We start from the raw sequence: 14,518 nt of genomic DNA, 5'->3' as shown, positions 1-14,518 counted from the left end.
ACCGTGAGCTGTGAACTGTTAGATATATGATCGATAAATTTGAATGAAGTTTATTTACTTTGTTGCTGCTGGTATGGTAGTGTTGTTACAAAATTTCGTGAAAGATCTAGAAAGAATTGTCTTGCATAGAAAGAACCTGAATCTCACTGGTGATATTTTCATATTTTTACAAATCATCTTGTAAGCATTGCTACTTAGAGTGCTGCTGATCCAAAGCTTCTTTTTTAAAATCTAGATAGCCCTAATTAGGTTTTATTTTTTCTTTTCTTTTGCAGGTTACAAAAATTGTATGGATTGCAACAAATATATGCAAGTTCTGACCACTAACACCTGCATTGGAGAGGGTCACTCCTAAGTTGAGATATAAATAATTGGTCCAAGATCGAGGCGTGAGGCAAACTTTCAAAAATTACATTAACATGTCTTCCCATGGTTCTCATCTTCTTCGATTATGCAACATAGGGTGGCCAGTTATTCCAAGGATCCCACATTGAAGAGATTGTCATGTGGTGTTCAAAGACATCTTTATGTAAGTTCCACAACTCTTGTTTTTAGTCATATGGAAAGTATAAACTCAAACTGTATGTCTACACAATATGAAGAACCCACTTTAATTTATGAAAGAAAGTGGAAGTGAAATTGTGAGATTGATGAAAATATTTCTTTATATCTGCAAATCATAAAATTTAAAAGTTTTTGTTTGTTCAGTTTATAAGAATGTTGATATTGTGGTTAGTTCAAAATTAGTTAGATTTAATTCTGTAAGTTGGAATTGAATATAAAATTGAAGGGTTCATGGGAGTTACTAAGAGAAGAAAAATGTATAGATGAAAGAATACATGAAAATTGGGACAAAATGGATATGAATGCATGGGCTACCATTTTATGGAAAATTAGTCCAAGGATAAGGTTGAATGTTCAACATCTAAAAACAACAAAAAATATAGAAAACTTTGCAAACAATGTATGAAAGAACCAACAAATTAAAAGTGATGGATATTAAAAGATATCTAATTAACTCATATGAAAATGAAGAACAAAGATAGCATGAACGATCACATTGTAAAATTAAAAAAATTATGAAATCAACTTGCAACAATGAAAGTTGCACATGAAAACTCTAAAATTATAGGATCTTTGATTGAAATTTTTCTAGATGAGTACCACAATTCCATGTACACCTTCCATTTGAGCAACATGAATTGCCTCCATTCTAGATGGCTGGTGTATTTCTTGGACAATTACTCAGTGAGATTTAGGTCCCAATCCTGATAGTATGCACAATACTTCGAATTAGGTTTAACTGCTCTTGTTATAGCTAGTGTCTTTTATACCCGGTCCTTCAAACATTCATTATAGACATGTCCTTCTTCATTGAAATAGGTACACCATATGCATTGTGGCTTAGAGGTCCTTATTTCTTGTTGGATTAGAAACTTCTTGAATTTATCTCGTAGGAATTTCAAAAGTTCTATGTTTCTATCTTTTTCTGGGGTTCTCTAAGTTTGAGCCTCTATTTGGTAGGCCATTGTAGTCAAGTCAACATAGTTATGAAAAATCTCTTCCATCCAATTCAGTTTTGATGTCCTAGTTTAGTCCAAAAATGAACCATTCAATTTAATTTTTCTCAGCCAGAGGATCTTCCAACTTCCTAGATATATATTTGAACTTCTTATCATATTCCTTAATGGATGAATTTCATTGGGCGAGGCTTCTCATTTTTGTAACACTTATAGTGGGAATTAATGATGTTTAAAAGTTTATAGGAATTCAAACTTAACTTCATTCCAAGTAACTACATATAGAGGATTGTTTTTACATACCATTCTAATTCTTCTCCCCTTGCTGATCCTAAAAAATCTAGTAATGTATCTTTATTGGTAACCTTGCTAATTTTCTCCCATATTGATTCTAAGATGAAACAATAATCTCCTACATTGGTGGTATCAATTCCAAAAACCAAAATCTTAATGATGATGTCCATTATGACAGAGTTTATTCAAGGATCACTCAATATTTGGTAATTGTTGGTCAGTTTACTTATCGGTTTCTTGCTTGATGGCTTCTTCTCTCTAGTATTCCAAGGCCTATCTTCTCTACCCTTGTCTCTTTCTAATATGACATCAAAATATTATTCTCCTAGTATTTCATTTTATGGTATCTCTTGCTTATTACTTGCTTGTTACTTGCTTCTACTCTTCTTTGTTCTTCTTTCCTTGCTTTGGTCTCTTTTGTAGCTCGATTCTTTGACTCTTATATTTGACTAGGGATGGGTCTTGGTCACTAAGGGGTCATGTCATTTTAAGATTCCTTTTGACTCCTTGATTAATGACATATTGTTTGGATGTACCTCTTCAATTGACACTTGGTTTTCTTCTCTTTTATTGCCTTATTCTCTTAATTTCCTTATAATTAAATTAACTAAACTCTCTAAATATTCATCAATTAACAATATTAGGGTTTTGTTTGAAGTTTGCAAGAGTTCCTAGAACATATCGTCTAAATTGAATATAATATCACATAAAATATTTTGGCAAGGATTGTGATAGTGTAGGAGCATTGTCGCTACTACTTGACCCTAATAGAAATCTCCTTTTGTCATAGCCATCAAAGATTGATTGTATACTATTTACCAATCACTGCATCATACCAAATATCAAATATTGATTGACCACTAATGCCTGTATTGACAAAAGTCCAAATCTACTTATTTCAGACCGAGTAATTGGTCACTTTTGATCATCACTTCTAGGCCTTTCCTACTCATATGGCCGAGCCTTTGATGCCAAAGCCTGGAGTTACCATCTAAAATTGGCATGGCAACTCCCACTTCACCAAGATTTTCTAAAACATATAGACTACCAAATTTATTGCCCTTGGCAATAACCATAGAAACTTTCATTACTTTCCAAGTATCCTCAAAAAAGAAAGTATGACAACCTTGTGAGTAAATCTGACTCACAAAAATCAGATTTCTCTTTAGTTTAGGAACATTATGAACATCTTTTAGCAACTATTTACCTCATCCTTTCAATGGCAATGAAATATCCCCTTTACCAATAAATTCACAAGCTTTGTTATCTCCTAGATATACAGTTCCAAACTGTCTTGCTTGATAATTAGAGAAGGCCTCCATACACAGAGTGGCATGAAAGGAGGCTCCAGAGTCTATAACCCATGAATCTGAAGTAGTTCACTTGTAGTCAAAACCAAAACACTATCATCTTTGTTATAGGCCGTATTAGCCTCACTGTCTTTAACCTTCTCTTGAGCCTTTTTGTAGGAATGACAATTCCTTTTGGTGTGGCCAACCTTTCCACAAAACTTGAACAATCGCTAAATTTGCCTCTGGATTTTGACCTCTTAGAAGATTTGATCTTCTTCGATTCTTCTCTTTGTCTTTCTTTTCAAGTCTCCCTCTATTAGCATTAGTTAGTGATTAAAATAGGGCAGACAACTAAGAGGAGGGGGGGGGGGGGTGGGGACCATTTCTCACCAAAACTTGCAAAAACTTACACTAATCTCAGATCTGATAATTAAAAATGAAAGCATGAAACATGAAAACAACATGAACACACATAAAAACAATATTTTGACATGAAAAACCCCGTAAAGGGAAAAACCACAGTGGGAGCCTACCCACAATATGATGATACCCTATTAGAAGTATATGAAATATTACAATGGGGAATGCACATGCATTCAGGCACACTACCTAGAGCTCACTGCTCAATAAACAAGAAAGGGCTACAACCTTAGGAAGACTCTTTGTCTTACACATAGTTTTGGATCACATCCAGAAAATCATGAACTAAGAAAACCGCATCTGCAAATGCCTGGTTATAGTTCCGATTAAACACAAAAAAACCTTGACCATACTTCTACCTTGCTATCAAATGATCAATACATTATTTTCACATCACACACCTCTTTACATGATTGTTACATTTATTTATACAAAAAATCAACCTTAGATGAAGATCGTCAAGGTCGGCTCAACACTCATTACCTAATTACAAGAATATAACCACACATGCTATAATATCACATGCGGACCCAAAAAAAGTTGGCCAAGGCATATTATGGACCTAAATCACCACCCCAAACATGAAACACCTCCAAGAATTATGCCACGAACATTCGTAACATGCTACAATCATCATGTCAACCAAGAATATGAAGAACACCATCAAACCAAAGAAAATAATCAATTACATGCTCAATGATCAATGTGGACCACAAACACAAAAGGCACATAATCTAGAAACATCCACAAGTAATGATAATAACCACAACAACATCCACACCAACTCAAATTATTAGAATTGTCATTATCTCTATACTGGAGCTCAAGAACACTAACTGAATTGACTGTCAAACTGAAAGATTCACTTACAGACCATCGAATCATGAACCACTTGAATTGAAGACACACATCAACGTCCCAAACATATTCCATACATCCACAACTCAAGATATTACAATGTAGATCAATACGGATATGATGCAGTCACGACATGAGGGTCCTTAAAGAGAACAATCCAGACTATGCAACAAGAATAAACACAACAGAATCGACACAATGTGATGGAGGCAATGCAAAAGGGACTTTATTATATCATGAAATTCAATTACAAACTTCTGGCAACATGCATGCTCACAAGATTTGGCTCACAAGCCTGATTACATATACATGCTCAAATACAATATCGGCCAACTTCAGACCTCTTAACCTTATGATTTATCTTCTATGTTCTAATCATTGATTCTAAATTCTCAATTACATTTCTTTATACGACCAGGAATGATCCGTGTGTTGGCATTTGCATGGAGATTGCATTAATAAAATGTTATGTTGTCATTGATATCAATTAATTAGTAATGATATTGTTGTAATGATGTTTTGTAACCAATAGGAAGAGCTAGTGAAGGGAACTATAACTGGTAGGTAAGTTTTTGGAGTGAACTGACATTTCCAAGTATTGGAGAGTTAAACCAGTAAACCCTACCCATTGATTTGATAGACCCTAACTAATTAAGTTTGGTGAATTGTTTATACTGGTTTATGATCTGATGATGAGCGGTAATGATTATGAAACGTATGCATATTGTATGAAGAGAGTTTCAAAGTGTTTTTGGCGCGTTGAGGTAATAGTTTTTGTCTTGGGAATGAGGAAGTATATTACATGTAATGAAAAGCATGTGATGAGTTACTAAGTTCGATGAAGTGGTGATCAAGGAGCGGTTGAGGCTTTCTTGAATGATGTGTAGAGATTGTCATGTAATCCAACAGTCATACTTGAACTGACTTGTTTGTAATCTCTATGAGAATTATGTTTTTGTTGTGTTATCAACCTAATTAATTTGTTTATAAGTTCGATGAGTTGTTTAGTTTCAGATTTGGCAAAGTTTTACTTGAGTGTGTGGTTGCCGAACTGGATGATGTATCTGTAGTTTGAGTAAAGGCAGATAGGAGCATGAAAAGGATCTGAACAAGTAAGTGTAGTGGTATTCAAACAGATCAACAAACCCTTGTTGTTTTTTAACAATTATAGCAAATTGAAATCCCCTAACTGGGTAAGCTCTAACAAGCGTTATTCAAATCCTCTAGCCAAGTGGTCCATTAGCTTGGATTTCAAATCATCTACCGAGGTTACTCCTCATAGGGTATTACTTCTAACAAGGCATTACAGTCAATCCCTTAACTAGGTGGTCCCTAATAGAATCTGTTCTTAACATGAATTTTTGTAAAGCTTTAACAGGCTTGGCTCCTAGCAGGGCGAACTTTAGAAGAGTTTAGATAGTTATCTTGTGAGTCTCATCTCACTGTGGTTTTTCCCAATTGGGTTTCCATGTCAAAATATTGTGTCAAGTGGTGAATGTTTTTGTGGTTATTTTTTATTACGGTTGATTTTCTTAATTACTTAATCCACTTTGATAATTCATGATAACTGACAACAATATGAAATTAAGTTTTACTTATGTCAGTAAAAGTATTTGGATGTTTATGAGTTTCAAGTTGTTTACTATTAATCTGTTGTGACAGTCAATTGATTTAACTTGATAGTTTATCTTGACAGTGATATTGCATTGATAATTCTTAGTTTACTTTGAGAAGTTGATTTTGAGATTGGTGAAGTTTTATCAGTTTTTCTATCTACTGATTCAACCCCCCCCCTCTCAGTAGTTGGCCAGATCCTTGTTCTTTCATCATACTATCATTGTGTTGGCCCAAGATGAAATTAAAGTTGATGAACAAGATGAAACATGTAAAATAACCAATTTAGCCTCCGCTAAAAAGATCCTTCTAGAAAATCCATTTAATGAAGTGCAGGCCTAAGGGAAGGTCGACCTCATGCCAAGGAACAATGGAAACAATTAATTGAAGATCCATAAGATATAGAAAGGATCTATAAGATTCACTAATAGAAAATAGGTCCAAGTGGTTCCAGTGCTCCAAGCTAGAAAACTGTCTCAGATTCCAAAAGCGACAACTTATTGAAAAAAGATGCAAATGTCCTGTGGACTTAGGATAAGGTAGATGAACATGTCCACAAATAAAATCCATCTTTGCAAGGTTTGGTGAGCAAATGCAAAGAAACACAAAATGAAATGTTGAAGCTGCAAAATAGGAAACAAATTGTAAGAAAATGTTTTTGGTTGATGCAAGATTACCAAGAACCAGGGATGCTCCTACATCAAACATCTGGTTGGTGAATGCACTCCTCTTCTTCGATTTCACCATTTAGGAATTCTCACTTGAGATCTATCTGATAGACTTTGAAATTTTTGTAAGCAACATAAGCAAGAAATAATCTCACAACTTCAATCCTTGCTACCAGAGAAAAAGTCTCCTTAAAATAAATTCCTTCCATTTGAGAATAGCCTTTACAAACAAGTCTTGCCTTGTTCCTAACAAATTCACCTTTCTCATTCAACTTATTCCGAAAAACCCATTTAGTGCTAGTTACATTTTTACCCTTAGGTCTGGGAACAATAATCCATGTGTTGTTCTTCTCAATCTGATTCAATTCTTGTTCCATAGATTTTACCCAATGTTCATCTTTACATGCTTCATTTACATCCTTAGGTTCAATCTTAGAAATCAAACAATACTTGACTTGATCTTTTGCAATTATTCTCCTAGTTTGAACACTTTTATTCCTATCTCCTATAATCTTATTTTCTGAATGATTCAACCTTACACACTTGGGAGTTTTAGGATTTTCTTGATTTTCAGACTCTTGAGATTTTTTTATGCACTTGCACTAGCTACTTCTTCTCGATTCACTGAATTTACCAAAGCAATTTGGACTGGATTTGGGTTCTGATTCCCATTATTTGAATTGACATTCTAATCATCCGAGTCATATCTTGAGGATCTAGATTTATCTTCATTGCCTTCATGAAACCTTCGCATTTACATTCTCAACTATCTTTCCCAATCTCTTGATATAATACTAGTAGGCCTTGCTCTTAGTAGAATAACCAAAACATATTCCTTCATCACATCTAGCATCATGCAGTTGCAAATCACATTTACACTCTCAACTATCTTTCCTCATTCATGCAGCTAGCAAATAGTTTTTAGATTATGAATAGTTTTTAAGGGATGAATAGTCCCTTAAACCTACACATTTACACTCTCAAATCACATTTACACACTACAAAACACAACCAAAACTATTCATCCCTTAAAAATTGTTAGCTGCATGAATGAGGAAAGAGATTTGGCTGCACAAGTTGAAAAGAAAGATGAATGGGTGATTGATAGTGGATTCTCTCATCAAATGACAGTTGATAAGAATAAGTTGTGAGTGTGGAAAAGTATGAAGGTGGTGTAGTAAGATTTGGTGATGATAAAGCTGGTATGCTTGTGTGCTTAGGTACCTCTACACCATACTCCCAACCTTGAAAAGTTTCCAAGTCCCTTGGAAATGTGGGTACAATGACCTGCAATAAAAATTTTGAGTGAAGTTTTCACCTTTGTTTTCATCTTTACCTCTTTATGCCTCTTTATGTTGTTGCTTCCTTCTCAAACAATCTCTTTGTGACTCCTACCAATGGAGTTTGTGGTGGTTTCCATCCAAGTGCTTTTACCAACCATAAGTCCACCTCTCCATACTGCATCACCTCACCAACAACCTCTGTGCCTCACCTAGGAGTTCTCCTCTTTGCCTCTCTCCCTATTATTTTGGCAATCAATGGACCATCCCTTTGGCCCTTGAAAAACCTTCCTTGTCTGCAATCTTGTGGCTAGATGGACAAGCACCTTGCAACCAAAAACTCATCAACAAAAACCAAATAACAAGTCCTTCTTGGCTAGGTCCTAGGGTGAGTTGTCACTCCTCACACTCTCAGGCTCTTCTAGCTCTGATACCAATTTGATGCAGATCATCTATCACAAACCATAAACTTCATTCAAGGGTATTACTGATCCAAAAATAGTACAAGACCTTCAACTTGAATCAAGAGGCATATAAAAAGATCAACCACTCTTCTCAACTCCAAAAAAATTTCAAAGGTTATATTCCATCCCTATAGAATTTCATTCAATTTCAGATCATAACATTCACCATAACATGAGAGAACAAATTCTTATTTGTCATGGAATACCCTAGTTCAGGGTTTCATCCCTTAAAAACTGTTTTCACCAAAAATATAAAAAATTATTCAATTCTTAACCAAATTAAGTAAGAAAAAAAGAAATGGAAAGATTATTCAGAGACCTTTCCAACACATATAGCCTTTTGTCATTACTATTTCTCATGTGACCATACCAAATTTTGCAATCGGACTTCTACTGCCTTCACCAGTCCGCCTTTCACCATGAACTGTAACAAACAATCGTCAATAAATTTTTAAATATTGATCCTAAAGAAAATATCTTTAGTAATAATTTATATTAAGGAGTTACACAAGCTCTCTCTAAATTTAAGCCAGATCCAATAGTTAAATCAAAAGTTATGAGCATTTTCCCCAAAAAGGGGTAACCCTTGGTAGGGTTTTGACAATTTTTGTAAAAACAAACATATCTTGCCAATTACTCCACAAAAATGCATAAGAAAGGATTCATATGAAGGATATTGCATTAATTTATCATTAAATAACATCTACATATTAAAATTACACCAAATGTGTCCCTCCATGGATCCATGACAGCCATAGATTCCTTAAAACGTCATGAGAATTTGAGGGTTTGATAGATAATCTTTGTCAAATCCCCTCCAAAATGATCTACACTCTTGATTTAGACCAAACATGGTTTTATAAACCATTTCCAACTCCTTCCTAACTACTCTAACCACCTCACGACCAAAGGATTTCATTCTTACACTTTTGTCGCACTTTTTGACAATGTTGCAACTTTGCATTTTTTACAATTTTTGCATTTTTGACATTAATGACTCTAACCCTTACATGGACACTTTTAACACTTCAAGATGGACCAAATATGATATATTTGGACAGAATGACTCATTTAGCCTTATATATTATGATTCAATGGACTCAAATAATCTTAATACGTTATGAATGACTCAAATACAATAAAATTGCTCATATTATGACTTTTGTCCTCTTGGTATGCTTGTGTGCTTAGGTACCTCTACACCATACTCCCATCCTTGAAAAGTTTTCAAGTCCCTTGGAAGTGTGGGTACAATGACCTGCAATAACAAATTTGAGTGAAATTTTCACCTTTGTTTTTATCTTTACCTCTTTATGCCTCTTTATGTTGTTGCTTCCTTCTCAAACAATCTGTTTGTGACTCCTACCAATGGAGTTTGTAGTGGTTTCCATCCAAGTTATTTTACCAACCATAATTCCACCTCTCCATACTGCATCACCTCACCAACAACCTCTATGCCTCACCTAGGAGTTATCCTCTTTGCCTCTCTCCCTAGTCTTTTGGCAATTAATGGACCATCCCACAGCCCTAGACCATCCCTTTTACCCTTGAAAGACCTTCCTTGTCTGCCTTCTTGCAGATAGATGGACGAGCACCTTGCAATAAAAAACTTATCAGCAAAAACCAAATAACAAGTCCTTCTTGGCTAGTTCCTAGGGTGAGTTGTCACTCCTCACACTCTCAGGCTCTTCTAGCTCTGATACCAATTTGATGTAGAGCATCTATCACAAACCATAAAACCTTTATTCAACGGTATTATTGATCCAGAAATAATACAAGACCTTCAACTTGAATCAAGAGGCATATAAAAAGATCAACCACTCTTCTCAACTCCAAATTTTTTTTAAAGGTTATATTCCATCCCTATAGACCTTTATTCAATTTCAGATCATAACATTCACCATAACATGAGAGAACAAATTCTTATTTGTCATGGAATACCCTAGTTCAGGGTTTCATCCCTTAAAAACTATTTTCACCAAAAATATCACAAATTATTCAATTCTTAACCAAATTAAGTAAGAAAAAATAGTACTGGAAATATTATTCAGAGACCTTTCCAACACATATAGCCTTTCTTCATTCCTATTCCTCATGTGACCACACCAGATGCTGCAACCGGACTTCTACTGCCTTCACCAGTTTGCCTTTCACCATGAACTATAACAAACAGTCATCAATAACTTTTTAAATATTGATCCTAAAGAAAATATCTTCAGTAATAATTTATATGACTAAGTTACACAAGTTATCTCCAAATTTCAGCTAGATCCAACTGTTAAATCAAAATTTATGAGCATTTTCCCAAAAAAGGGATAACCCGTGGCAGGGTTTTGACAATTTTTGTAAAAACAAACATATCTTGCCAAATACTCCACAAAAATGCATAAGAAAGGATTCATCTAAAGGATATTTCATTAATATATCATTCAATAACATCTAAATATAAAAATTATACCAAATTTGTTCCCCCATGGATCCATGACAGCCACAGATTCCTTAAAACCTCATGACAGTTTGAGGGTTTGATAGATAATCTTTGTCAAATCCCCTCCAAACTGATCTACATTCTTGATTTAGACCAAACATGGTTTTATAAACCATTTACAACTCCTTCCTAACTAATCTAACCACCTCATGATCAAAATATTTCATTCTTACACTTTTGTTGCACTTTTTGGCAATGTTGCAACTTTGCAATTTTTACATTTTTTGCATTTTTGACATAAATGACTCTATCCCTTACATGGACACTTTTAAAACTTCAAGATGGACCAAATATGATATATTTGAAGAAAATGACTCATTTATCCTTACAAATTATGATTCAATGGACTCAAATAATCTTAATACATTATGAATGACTCAAATACAATAAAATTGCTCATATTATGACTTTTGTCCTCATGGCATGTTTGTGTGCTTAGGTGCCTCTACACCACTTCACATGACTATCACCTTCATATAGAGTTTATAAATTCTTATGGGTCTCATAATCAGTATTCAAATCCATCACAATAGTCATCTTATAATGAGTTAGAGCACTCAAAAATGCTTCCTTCTCCCTAATGTTATGTTCAACTTCCTTGATCTCATTCGGAGTTGAAGGACAATTTTGAGGAACAATATATTTGTCTTTAGTAATCTTCTCCAATGCATCTCAAGTGACACTCCATCCTGCTCTTCCAAAGAAAGTAATTAGTTCCATCAAATCTCATAATATCCTTCTTGTAAGTCACCATCTCGGATCACCTCAAGCTGTTAGAAGTATATGAAACATTACAAGGGGGAATTCACATGCATTTAGGCACACTTCCTAGAGCTCACTGCTCAAAAAAAAGAAAGGGTTGCAACCCTAGGAAGACTTGTTGTCTTACAAATAGATTCAGTCACATCTGGAAAATCATGAATTGAGAAAATAGCATCTCCAAATTTACCTTGTTACAGTTTCGGTTAAGCACTGTAAAACAACCTTCACCACACTTTTTCCCTGCTACCAAATGATTAATACATTGTTTTCACATCACACACACCTCTTGACATGATTGTTACATTTATTTATACAAGACATCAACCTTAGATGAAGATCATTAAGGTCGGTTCAACACTCATCACCTAATTACAAGAGTATAACCACACACGCTATAATATCACATGCGAGCCAAAATAATGCTAGCTAAGAGATAGTATGGACCTAAATCACCACCTTGAACATGAAACACCTACAAGAATTATGCCATGAACATCTAGAACATGCTACATCATGTCGGCCAAGAACATGAATAACACCACTAGACCAAAAAAAATCATCAGTAACATGCTCAACGAACAATGTGAACCACCAAAACAAAAGGCACACAATCTAGAAACATCCACAAGAAATGAGAATAACCACAACAACATTCACACCAACTCAAATTATTAGAATCGTCATTATCTCTATACTGGAGCTCAAGAACACTAACTGATCTGACTGCCAAAATGAAAGATTCACTTGCAAACCTCCAAATGATGAACCATTTGAATTGAAGACACACATGAATGTCCCAAACATTTTCCACACATCTACAACTCAAGATATTGCAATGTGGAGAAATACGGATCAAAACACTAATACTGCCAGCACATAACAACTGAAAAACTAGCTGCAACACAGATACTCATAACTCACTCAAATCTTCATGCGGACCTTTGACACTTGCATTGAATCAACTAGAGATGATTATCTGAAAACCCTTTAATCCGCAACCACTGATAGTCAACATATAGGACAAACCAACTCACTAAACTACACTTCATCACACAAAGAAAATATGTTGACATCAATGACCACATCTCTCAGATGACCTCAAACACCTCATAAGCACATATTTGCAACACTCAACTAGCAATCTCCAATAGTTAGAGCTTCACCGAAGGAAGGTTGTTGGTTCTTCCTACATATATCTTCACTTAGGAGTGTGGCTGCTACATCATCAAACTTCAATTTACTTTTGGTAGTCATAGAGGCGCTTACCGCTACTAAAAGTCCTTCCCAACTATTTGGCAACGAACACAATAACAAAATTGCCTTTATTTCATCATCCAAGTTAATACCCATAGAAATTAGCTGGGTAACCAATGTGTTGAATTCATTAAGATGGTTGGAGACAATTCCACCTTCTTTCACTTTTAGATTGTATAATTTATTCAAAATGAATACCTTATTGGATGTCGAAGCCATCTCATACATTGAGGAGAGTTTTTCCCATAATTCTTTCGAAGTCTTCTTTGCCAAAATATTGAATAGAACATTACTAAACAACAAGAGAAAAATTGTTACAAAGACATAGATAGAGATAGAGAGAGAGAGAGAGAGAGAGAGAGAGAGAGAGAGAGAGAGAGAGAGAGAGAGAGAGAGAGAGAGAGAGAGAGAGAGATACAAAGACATTGACAGAGAGAGATAGAGAGATGGTGAGGGAAAGGGAGAGAGAGATGGAGAGAGAGGGAGGGAGGGGAGGGAAGGGAAGGGAGAGAGATAAATAGATTAGAGGAGAGAGAGAGAGAGAGGGAGGGAGATTACGGGGGAGAGAGAGAAGGAGAGGGAGATAGAGATTAGGGGAGAGAGAGAGAGAGATTAGGGGAGAGGGGGAGAGAGAGATTAAGACACCATAGGACCCAAAGCGACCCAATATGGTGTCATAATGGGTTGTATGGTGTCCTAAGGGGTCATAAAGGTTCATGTGACACCATATGACCCCTAAGGACAACATATGACCCCTAAGGACAACATATGACCCCTAATGACACCATATGATGTCGTTAGGGGTCATATGGTGTCCATAGGGGTCATATGGGGTCCTAGGAAACCATATGACCCCTTAAGACACCAAATTGTGTCGTTATGGGTCATATGGTGTCCTAAGGGGTCGTAGGACACAATATGACTCCTTAGGACACCATATGGTGTGATGTCGTTAGGGGTCATATGGTGTCCATAGGGGTCATATGGGGTCCTAGGAAACCATATGACCCCTTAAGACACCAAATTGTGTCGTTATGGGTCATATGGTGTCCTAAGGGGTCGTAGGACACAATATGACTCCTTAGGACACCATATGACCCAAAGCGACCCAATATGGTGTCATTAGGGGTCATATGGTGTCCTAAGGGGTCATATGATGTCTTAAAGGGGTCATATGACACAATATGACCCATTTGGACACAATATGACCCATTTGGACACAATATGACCTATAATGACCAAATATGGTGTCTTAAGGGGTCATATGGTGTCCTAAGGGATTGTAGGACACCATATGACTGCTATGGACACCATAGGACCTCTTATGATACCATATGGTGTTGTTAGGGGTCATATGGTGTCCTAAGGGGTCGTAGGACATAATATGACCCCTTAGCACACCATAGGACCCAAAGCAACCCAATATGGTGTCATAACAGGTCGTATGGTGTCCTAAGGGGTCATAAGGGTTCATGGGACACCATATGACCCCTAAGGACAACATATGACCCCTTATGAAACCATATGGTGTTGTTAGGGGTCATATGGTGTCCATAGGGGTCATATGGTGTCTTAGGACACCATATGACCCCTTAAGACACTAT

This window comes from Cryptomeria japonica, chromosome 3 (assembly GCF_030272615.1).
Source record: "Cryptomeria japonica chromosome 3, Sugi_1.0, whole genome shotgun sequence".
NCBI lineage: Eukaryota > Viridiplantae > Streptophyta > Pinopsida > Cupressales > Cupressaceae > Cryptomeria > Cryptomeria japonica.
Note: the sequence above shows the minus strand (reverse complement) of the source record.